The sequence below is a fragment of the Lethenteron reissneri genome, chromosome 66, assembly GCF_015708825.2.
Source record: "Lethenteron reissneri isolate LAM-NWPU_2019-01 chromosome 66, ASM1570882v1, whole genome shotgun sequence".
Classification (NCBI taxonomy): domain Eukaryota; kingdom Metazoa; phylum Chordata; class Hyperoartia; order Petromyzontiformes; family Petromyzontidae; genus Lethenteron; species Lethenteron reissneri.
In genome coordinates this window covers 354,179-363,144 of record NC_083844.1, presented here as the reverse complement: position 1 = coordinate 363,144, position 8,966 = coordinate 354,179, and the positions used below count along the sequence as shown (strand labels likewise).

Sequence of the window (8,966 nt, the reverse complement as noted above, 5' to 3'; positions counted from 1 at the left end):
TCTCACCAGAACTCCACACTCCCCTCTATTCCCACCGTAACTCCACACTCCCCTCTATTCCCACCGGAACTCCCCAATCTTCTGTTAGTGCTGATGGAAGTCGCCACTGCTGTTGATGCTACTGCTGCATGTGCTCCTGTCAGTGCTGCTGCTGGTACTGATGCAGCCTATGAACTTAACGATGCTTATTTTACCAGGGTAAGTCCCACTGAGCTGTGTAGCTGTTGTTTAGAAGCGACCTGGCTATCACAAATGAGAGCTCAACGAAGTGACTTGTCATCATCATCGTCATTACGTGGACATTTATAGCAGCCAAATACTCTCAACGCGTGACGTTGATTCTAAATGTCGAGGGGAAAAAACCGGAGGACCCGTAGAAAAATCCACGCAACCACGGGAGGTACAACACGCAAACTCCAAACATACAGCATGGGTCATTTTTGTTTTTTTACCCTTCTTTCTGGCAACATGGGTTGGACCATCTATCTGGCAACATGTGAGACTAGGCTCTAAGGAAAGCTGTCTCGGGTGTGGACCAATCAACTTCAAGGACAGTGCACATTATCAGAGTTGTGTCTTTTGTTTGTATTTATGACTGCAGGTATTGCGGTCTATGCAAAGATGACTCCTTGTAAAAAGGTGTCAGTTTTGTTGCCAGATAGAAGGGTAAAAAACCAATTATCATATTTTTTATGGCAAATGAGGTTTCCAAACATACAGCATGGGTCGTCAGGGCCGGGATCGCACCCACGACCTCCTGTAGACTATGCGAGGGGGTTAAAATCTCGCCATGGAGGAGAGAGAGAGACACGCAGACTCCAAATATACAGCAGGCTTCGTTAGGGTCGGGATGGAACCTACGACCTCCCGTATACCAGGAGAGGTAGTCAACATCTCGCCGTGTTTGCCTGCAGGCTCCTCCGTGCCGCCGGCCTCCGCCCAGGCTGTGGCGGTGTCGCGCAGCGCTCGCTCTCGCAACGGCCTGCGCCCGCGCGAAAGGCAAGTCTACACAGAGGTGGAGGAGCCCCAGGACGACGACTTCTTCTGTGAGACCCCCTGCTCCCTCTCACTCTCTCTCACTTTCTCACACTCTCTCTCTCACTGTCACTTTCTCACTCTCTCTCTCACACTGTCACTTTCTCACTCTCTCTCTCTCTCACTTTCTCACACTCTCTCTCACACTGTCACTTTCTCACACTCTCTTAGGGGCCGTCCATTAATGGCGTCACGCGATTTTGGACCTCCCCCCCCCCCCATCGTCACACGGCATCACAAAAAGTCAGACCCCCGCTCAAATGTGATGTCATAAACCTCTGCCCACCCCCAAACCATTACATATGCTTCAAACTATTGTTATTGTAGTGCGTATTTAATGTGGTGCTGCACTCTGATGTTGTAGGAGAAAACATTTATTTAAAAGCCTATTTAATTAAGTAGAACGTGTTGTCTATATTTATTTAAAGTTGCGCATTTTGATGTGACGTCACATTTCTTAAACCCCCTCCCCCCCCGGTGCGTGACGTCATTTATGGACGGCCCCTTACTCTAACTTTCTCACACTCTCACCTATCTCTCTCTCTATTGCTCCCGCGCTCTCACTCAATATATTCCACCTGCTCCCTCTCACTCTCTCCCCCTTTCCCTCCCTCTCATGCTCCCTTTCTCGCACTCTCACTTACCTCTCTCTCTTTTGCTCCCTCACTCAGGGGAAGGATGCAGGGAGGGAGCAGGGAGGGTGACAGGGTTTACATCTCCGATGAACGAGCTAAAGAAGTTCACCATGCAGAGAGGGAGGGAGGCATCTGTCTGGAGCGCTCCTCACCCTCTCACTCTCTCACAGTGCCACTGCTGCTGCTGTTGCTACTGCGGTTCACCCTCCTCCCGCTGCTGCTGCTGTGGCTCTCAGTCTGCGAGCTGTGCAGGGATTTCTACCTGGCGGAGTGCTCCGTGCACGGCCCGCCAGAATTCATCGCGGACGCGGCCGTGGCCCCGGGAGTGGCCAACAGGGCCCGGCTCAGCCTGCCCCAGGGCCTCACCGTCGGCGCCTCCTCCATCGCCGGCGCCGGCCTCGGGGTGTGGAGCAACAGGAAGAAGCTGCCCAAGGGGGTGATGTTTGGGCCCTACCAGGGAGAGGTGTCTGAGGAGAACCCCGTGAGCGAGTACTGCTGGCTGGTGAGCTGCTGCTGCTACTGCTGCAGCCTCCTCCTATTCCTACATCATCATCGTGTGTGTGGAGAGGAGGCTCGTGAAGGAGATGCAGAGAAACCCATAGCCTCACACAGTCACCCACAGACTTACACAGAGATCTAGAGACTGGCACAGAGAGACCCAGAGACTCACAGAGACCCATAGACTCACACAGAGACCCATAGACTCGCACAGAAACCCATAGACTCACACAGAGACCCATAGACTCGCACAGAGACCCATAGACTCGCACAGAGACCTATAGACTCGCACAGAGACCCATAGATTCACACAGAGACCCATAGACTCGCACAGAGACCCATAGCCTCACACAGTCACCCACAGACTCACACAGAGACCCAGAGACTCGCATAGAGAGACCCACAGACTTGCACAGAGACCTAGAGACTTGAACAGAGACCCAGAGACTCACAGTGGGACACACAGACTCACACAGAGACCCAGAGACTCACACAGAGAGACCCAGATACTCACACAGATGCTCAGAGAATCGCACAGAGAGATCCACAGTCTCACACAGAGACCCAGAGACTCGCACAGAGACCCACAGTCTCACACAGAGACCCAGAGTCGCACAGATACCCTAGAGACTCGCACAGAGACACAGAGACTCGTACAGAGACCTAGAGACTCACCCAAAGACCCCCAGAATCACAGAGAGACCCAAAAATTAACGTAATTATTTGAACTTGTAACACACAGCAAAGACGGTGGTCACCGCATGGCGCGGCGCTTACAGATGCACTTCTGCGGCCGTCTGGAAGGTTCTTCCTTCCAATGTTAGGAAGCCACTGGGAGCTTAGCACTTTAAAATCTTGTAGATTGAAAATGCATTTCTTTAGAACTGCTTTTAGTGTTTAGTTTGTTGTCCTTCCCCCGCACCTCCGATCAGCACGGTTGACTACGTGCGGTACGAAAGAAGTTCAACTTACAGTCCAACTGACATTAATTATCCGTGGATCTGCTCGTGTGCGTGTGTGTTTCAGATTTACAAAAACAAAAAGGATTGTGAATATGTTGATGCTCAGGATGAATCTAAATCAAACTGGATGAGGTGATTATTGTCTGAAGGACCACTACACAGAGATCAGAACCACTACACACAGAGACCAGAACCACCACACACAGAGACCAGAACCACTACACACAGAGACCAGAACCACTACACACAGAGACCAGAACCACTACACACAGAGACCAGAACCACTACACACAGAGACCAGAACCACTACACACAGAGACAAGAACCACTTCACACAGAGACCAGAACCACTACACACAGAGACCAGAACCACTACACACAGAAACCAGAATCACTACACACAGAGACCAGAACCACCACACACAGAGACAAGAACCAGCACACACAGACCAGAACCACTACACACAGAGACCAGAAACACCACACACAGAGACCAGAACCACTACACACAGAGACCAGAACCAGCACACACAGAGACCAGAACCACTACACACAGAGACAAGAACCAGCACACACAGAGACCAGAACCACTACACACAGAGACCAGAACCACCACACACAGAGACCAGAACCACCACACACAGAAACCAGAACCACCACACACAGAGACCAGAACCACCACACACAGAGACAAGAACCACTACACACAGAGACCAGACCCACTACACACAGAGACCAACCCTGGGCCTCCCCTTGGTCGACTCGGCATCAAATGAGCACCCGGTACGGAGCGTGGTTCCAGCCACACCACCCCCACGTAGCGCCCAGTGCCGGCCCTTAATAGGCGCTCGCTAACGGCGCCCACCCCGCCCCCGCGTCTGCCCGCGCAGGTTCGTCAACTGCGCGAGGAATGAGCAGGAGCAGAACCTGGTGGCCTTCCAGCACAGGAGGCAGATTTACTACCGCACGTTCCGTGCCGTGGGGCCCGGCTCTGAGCTGCTGGTCTGGTACGGCGAGGAGTTCGCCCAGGAGCTGGGCATCGCCTGCGAGGCCGGGCCCTCGCGACGCCGCAGCAGCAGCAGCAGCGAGATGGCTCCTAGGGCCACCGCCAGAGACCTGCAGCCCGTGCAGCCTCCACCAAGCGAGGAACACCGTGAGCACCGCTCACCAGAGACTCACCACTGCTCACCAGACTATAGCCACCACTCACCAGAGATGATAGCCACCACTCACGAGAGACGATAGCCACCACTCACCAGAGATGATAGCCACCACTCACCAGAGATGATAGCCACCACGCACCAGAAATGATAGCCACCACTCACCAGAGATGGCAGCCACCACTTACGAGAGACGATAGCCACTACTCACCAGAGACGATAGCCACCACTCAGTAGAGATGATAGCTACCACTCACCAGAGATGATAGCCACATCTCACCAGAGATGTGGATGTAGCTACCACTCACCAGAGATGATAGCCACCACTCACCAGAGATGATAGCCACCACTCACCAGAGATGACAGCCACCACTCACCAGAGATGATAGGCACCAGCCACACTGATAAGGTGGAAGTGAGTAACTGGTGTGGTGTGTAGTAGTAAACATCGCCACTGGGGAGACAAAGGCGGCTATGTGTGGTGCTGGCCACCCTCCCACTCGTGTGCCGTGTTGGCTTTCATTGATGCCCATAACAGCACTTGTCCCAAAAGTATATACAGGCTATATGGGGGTTCTTTGTCTTTGTGTGTATATATAATGGAGCCCACTGCACTACGAACCTGGCCACCTGAGTTTGATTCCCACTCACGGCCAACGTCAGTGGTGAATATTTAGGCCTCCCCTAGGTTGACTCAGCCTCAAATGAGTACCTAGCTTAAACGTGGAAACATCGCCACTGGAGAGACAAAGGCGGTCGGGCCTAGTGTTGGCCACCTACTCCCTCGTGTGCCATGCCGGCCTTCATAGGTACTCGCAAACAGCACTTGCCCAACAGTCTGATATGGCTGTGAGAAACCTTTACCTTTGTGTATACACACACGTGTGCAAGAGTGTTCATGTCTAGATGTTGGTGTGTGCGCGTGTGTCTTGTTCCTCTGGGATGACGCAGGTGGAGTGGGTGTGGAGGTCACAAGGCTGCCGTGTCCTGCCTGCAACCGTCAGTTCATCTGCCGCTCTAGTCTACAACATCACGTGCAGAGGAGACACCCCACTAAGCCCAGTAACAAAAGTCATCAGTGTGACCAATGTCCATACAGCACAGACTACAAGAGTACCTTGAAGAAGCACCAGAGAACACACACGGGAGAGAAGCCGTTCAAGTGCACCGTGTGTAAGAAGGCATTTGCAGACACATCAACTCTTCACAGGCACCAGAGAACACACACGGAGAGAAGCCGTTCAAGTGCACGGTGTGTGAGAAGGCGTTTGCACGGCTATCAACTCTTCACAGCCACCAGAGAACACACACGGGAGAGAAGCCGTTCAAGTGCACCGTGTGTGAGACGGCGTTTGCAGACACAGCAACTCTTCACAGGCACCAGAGAACACACACGGGAGAGAAGCCATTCAAGTGCACCGTGTGTGAGAAGGCGTTTTCACAGCTATCACATCTTCACAGGCACCAGAGAACACACACGGGAGATAAGCCGTTCAAGTGCACCATGTGTGAGAAGGCGTTTGCACATCTATCAACTCTTCACAGCCACCAGAGAACATACACGGGAGAGAAGCCGTTCAAGTGCACCGTGTGTGAGAAGGCGTTTGCAGACCCATCCAGTCTTCGCCGGCACCAGAGAACACACACCGGCCAGAATGCATTTTCTCATTCCCGTGGAAACAGAAAAGTCATCCATCCTGAGCAAAACGCGCACAGCGCCGAGCTGTGAATTAGTTTTAAACAACAGGCCACGTGATTAGCCGAGGCTGTGCCACCCTTGAAACTGATTTTGAATGTGAACACGGAAACCTACGGATCCTCCTACACCTGCCTCACACTCTGTGGGGGGTGGGAGATTAAACCGACCCGGCCACCCCTCGATTGCAAGTGCGGAGTTCTAGGTCCCAACCACTGCACGTCCCCCCCCCACCCCCATCACCTGGGGGTCCCTGTGTGTGTGAGTGTGCAGAGTCCCCCGTGCAGAGCTGCACTGTTGTTACCCTAGAGAGGGGCACCGCAGGGCGATCCACCTACAGACACCCCAGTCTGCACGTCTCCCGCCGGTCTCCATGCGCACCGCGTGCCGTCTCGTAGCCCTGCCCCGTGCGACGTACGTAGAGTACGTACAGTACGCACCCATCCAGCGGTAGACTGAACCGCGGCTGTTGACGAAGGTGGCATCCACTCACAAATCTCCGAACACTCAGTCCAGAGGTCGCAACCGGGTACCCGATACCCGTACCCTACCCGATACCCGGCCGGGTACGGGTAGCTGTTTGCGACCTTGGTGCAGCCGGGTACAGGTAGACCGTGAGTCACTGGTGAGTAACTGTCACTCATTTCCCAACGTCTTGTCTCTTCTCACAATTCAAGTTCCTAGAATCAACCCACCCGCGCCTGCAACATGGCTTCACCCCAGAGGTCGCAATCAGGTACCCGATACCGGGTACGGGTATCTGTTTACGACGCTGGTGCGGCCGGGTACGGGTAAGGAATCAAAACCCGTTTGCGACCTCTGGCTCAGTACCGTAGCCCCGAGCCATCGCTTGCACGATATTCACTTTGCTGCTGAGAGGAAAGCTACGGGGAGGAGGTGGGGGGGTTGCTAGGATAGGACATCTGTGGAACGGCTGGAGATCTGCGAAGAAGAGCTTCATAGCTCATCGGATTCCTGCGGTCTGAAAAAATATTGTGGGATGGCGTTGGGAGGGGGGGGTGTAGGTATGAGTGGGGCATCTGCACTTGGATCACCCTGCGTGTTGTTATTGCCTCCCCCGTTGCAAATGTTCCCAGCGTGAACTTCACCCTTTGCCGTCGCGACGACGCCGCGCGCCGTGCGTGAACGTCGTCGTCGAAACAACAAAACGCAGTAAAAACTAAAGTAACTTTATCGGTACCGAGGCTCCCACAGGGCCACGCGGGGCAGGGAGTGTGGCACAGTTTTGGCGCCGGCTAGCGCAGAGTGGCGGCGGTCGTGTCACTACGCTTCTCTGCGGTGAGCAACGACGTCTTTATAACAACAACAACAACAGTGCTGCTGCTGCTGCCACTGCTGATGCCTCTCTGACACTCACCCCGTGAACGGTGACACCCACCGACCCTGCAACTCTGCAGACGTCTCGGACGCGGTAAAGGGTTGAGAGATTCTCTGCGTCGTCCCGGTTGCTCGCGTGATGTCGCACGGTGGTGGCGCGCGTTGACTCTTACACGGTTAAGAAAGTTGAGCGTTAGTTTGTGATTCTGTTTAAAAGTATATATGTACAAACTTAAACTAACAAACATTATCTTGGGATTTTACCAGTTAAGGTGCAACTGGATACGTAGAAGCTCTTTTATAAGACGCGACCACCTGGCCATCACAAATGAAAGCTCAACGAAGTGGCTTCTCATTGTGTGGACATTTATAGCGGCCAAATACTCTGATTGCGTGATCTCGATTCTAAATGTCGAGGGAAAAACCGGAGGACCTGGAGAAAAATCCACACGACCACGGGGAGAGAGAAAGAGACGCGTAAACTCAAAATATACAGCAGGCGTCAGGGTCGGAATCAAACACAAGATTTCCTGTACACCAGGAGAGGTAGTTAACATCTCAACATGCGTTCAGAGTATTTGGCTGATGTAAATGTCACGTGATGAGCCACTTCGGTGCGCTGCTGTCATTTGTGATAGCCACACAGCTCAGTGGGGGCCTTACCTGGAAAAGTAAAGTGAAGTGAAAAACTAAAATCTACTATATTCTTGGTTCTTTCGGTAAAGTGACGTAGAAGGGAAATAATAAAATAATAAAAATTTAAGAATCAAATTAACACGACGTTTCGATTGCAACGCAAGCAATCATCATCAGGTTATGTAAACCACAGCAAAAAAAATATTGCTGTGGTTTTCACACCTGATGATGATTGCTTGTGTTGCAATCGAAACGTCGTGAGAATTTTATTGTTTTATTTTTATTATTTTATTATTTCCCTTCTACGTGACTTTACCGAAAGAACCAAGAATATGAATCCCTGTAGTCACGAAATCTTCAAATCGAAAAAAAATCTCCTCTTGGTTCTTTCGGTAAAGTCACCTAGAAGAGAAGTAATAAAATAATAAAAATAAAACATAATAAGTTATATTATTATAGTATATTATTTTATTATATTATTTTATTATATTGTTATTTTATTATAGTATATTATTTTATTATATTATGTTAATATATTATAATATAATATTATTTAAATATACAATATTAATTTATTATTTTATTTTAATATTTTATTATTTAATTTTTATTATTTCCCTTCTACGTGACTTTACCGAAAGAACCAAGAAGATGAATCCCTGCAGTCACGAAAGCTTTAAATCGAAATTTTACATAGACTTTGATTGCTTCAACCAGAAAAACTTTAATAATAACCCTAACCCTAAAAAATAACCCGTAAAAACAAAGTTTTTCACTATAAATCCTTTATATGCGTGGCGGCTAGAGTCCTCTCGTCCTCTGGCTTGAGATGGCTGCCACCTATGGGTCAGATGATTGTCTGCCACCATTAAGCAATTGGTAATTAAATATTTAAAAAAATTCCCCTAAACAATGTAAATTTTTGAAAAAATTTTTTATGAAAATTAATTGTCACGCACAACGAGTCTGTGTGCAAAATGTCAGCTCGATTGGATCACGGGAAGTG

General features: G+C 50.5%; 1 pseudogene; it reads left to right on the top strand.

The window, feature by feature from the left end:
- The first annotated feature begins 2,877 nt into the window (after positions 1-2,877).
- Positions 2,878-8,322, top strand: LOC133359761 (zinc finger protein 239-like; annotated as a pseudogene).
- The last annotated feature ends 644 nt before the right edge of the window (positions 8,323-8,966 follow it).